This window comes from Hyla sarda, unplaced genomic scaffold (genome assembly GCF_029499605.1).
Source record: "Hyla sarda isolate aHylSar1 unplaced genomic scaffold, aHylSar1.hap1 scaffold_2904, whole genome shotgun sequence".
NCBI classification, from domain to species: domain Eukaryota; kingdom Metazoa; phylum Chordata; class Amphibia; order Anura; family Hylidae; genus Hyla; species Hyla sarda.
In genome coordinates this window covers 25780-27943 of record NW_026609613.1, presented here as the reverse complement: position 1 = coordinate 27943, position 2164 = coordinate 25780, and the positions used below count along the sequence as shown (strand labels likewise).

Genomic DNA, 2164 nt, shown 5'->3' with positions numbered 1-2164 from the left:
TAATGGTATGGGTTTAGGTTCTGCTGTGTGTACTGGTGGTTGACTGCCCCCCAGCCCAGAGTGTGCATGGAAAATTGTCTGGCAGCCTCCCTGACAGCAAGCAGTGATAGTGCCCATGAAGGGGACCTTGTTGGGCCCGCCCCTTTCACGGTTATCGCTTCTCGGCCTTTTGGCTAAGATCAAGTGTAGTATCTGTTCTTATCAGTTTAATATCTGATACGTCCCCTATCTGGGGACCATATATTAAATGGATTTTTGAGAACGGGGGCCGATTTCGAAGCTTGCTTCCGTCGCCCTATGCATTGACCCGATATGGCAGTATCTTCGGGTACAGTGCACCACCCCCTTACAGGGTTAAAAAGAAAGATTCCTACTTTCATTGCTACCTGCTTGCTGGCTAGCCAGCTAGCCAGCCCTGTGGGCCTTGCTGCTGCTGCTGCTGCTGCAGCCAAAAAACAAAAGGTGGTGCTGCTGCTGCTTCTGCTGCTTCTGCTTGTGTCTGGCCGCTGTTGGAGCGTCCAGGCACAGGACTTCTGCTGCTGCTGACTAAATGGCCTCCTTAATTGGATCATTTGAGTAGCCAGCACACCTGTGCAGGTAGGGCATGACATGATAGGCAGCTGCCTTGATAGCGGGTGGGTGCTGAATGTTCCTAATTGACAAAATAAGATTAATGCTTATGAAGAAATATAAAATCTCATCCCTTCCCCAATATCGCGCCACACCCCTACCCCTTAATTCCCTGGTTGAACTTGATGGACATATGTCTTTTTTCGACCGTACTAACTATGTAACTATGTAACATAACATGGGGGGGTCTCCTGGCTGTTCACACAGGTGTGTCATTGCTGTACATTGACCATGCATTGCTTCTGTGGTATTGCAAAGGCAAAGACAAATGCTTCCAGCCATCCATTGCACTAATGGATTGGTCATCAGCTGGCTGTCTATGTCCCGCATCAATATAGACCAAAGTACAGAGGGTTAGGCTATGCTATAGTGCACCTACCTGATGCATCAGAAGGTGCGAGGCCCTTGCTAAATTCTGTGCACAGACTTTGAGATCTATGCTTTAGACTGTATCTAAACCTGCTCCAACATGGACTGACATTCTGGCCTACTTTCAGCCGATGCGACTTGTCTGTCGCTGAACAGTCGCTTTTTATGTATTCAGCACCTATGTATAATGTTGTAAAAATGCTCTAGAAGCTAAAGTCGCAGAAATGTCACACATATTTGGCCTGCAACTTTCTGTGCGACAAATTCAGACAGGAAAAATCAGTATAAATCCTTAGAAAATTATCCCCCAGTGTCTCCATCTGCTGGCGGTATTGAATAAGCATTGCTGCACTGATGGGGTATGCATTAGACGAAAAAAAAGAAGAAAAAGAAGAATAATACGCCCAGAAAAGAGGCGAAAAGGAGAAAAACGTAAAAAAACGTGAAAAAAAAGTAAGAGGAAGAGAAGGGAAAAAAAGGTGGAAATGGGTTTAAAAGTGATTTCGGCGGAGAAATATATATATATATATATATATATATATATATATATATATATATATATATACGCGCACACACACACATATATATAAACGTATTCTCCGTTGAGATATTGCAGCCGCTGCTGTGTCCAGGCCCAGGAGCCTTAGCACTGTGCTGTGATGTCACTCAATACCACTGACATCACTAGGTGTAAACAACATCTCTCCTTTGCTGTGTATGTGACTATGGAGCTGTTTGGTGATGTCGTCTATTATGGCCTTCATAGAAGCAACAGGAGATTGTTGCATCCATCTAGAACCCTCAAAACTACAGTGCTATGATGTCACTCACTTCCACAGGCCTTGCAGAGTGTAAACAACAACAACCCAGCTTTGTTGTGTATGTAACCATAGGGATTGTGATGTCACCTAGAACCTTCACAGCAGCGACAGCTTTATGAGGAGCATCAGCACTGCTCTGCCTGAGCAGAACCATCACCGCCATAGGTTGTCAAATAACCCGGATTTAACCCACACAGGTAAGTCCAATGGGGTGCAGGCATGTCCTCTATGCTTACAGCTTCCCGTGGGTGTTGGTTTGATACCGTTTGGGGACAGCCAAGGAGGCATCTGCAGGCAACAAAGGTAGGTGTGTGCTTGTGTGTGTGTTTCCTATGCAGATCCTA

The 2164-nt window shown here is 45.5% G+C and overlaps 1 non-coding gene across 1 annotated transcript; it reads left to right on the top strand.

Annotated features, from left to right (window-relative positions):
- The first annotated feature begins 153 nt into the window (after window positions 1–153).
- On the top strand, window positions 154–344 carry LOC130327031 (U2 spliceosomal RNA). The gene has a single exon (XR_008871534.1). It is a non-coding gene; the product is annotated as a U2 spliceosomal RNA (small nuclear RNA).
- Window positions 345–2164: the final 1820 nt, after the last annotated feature.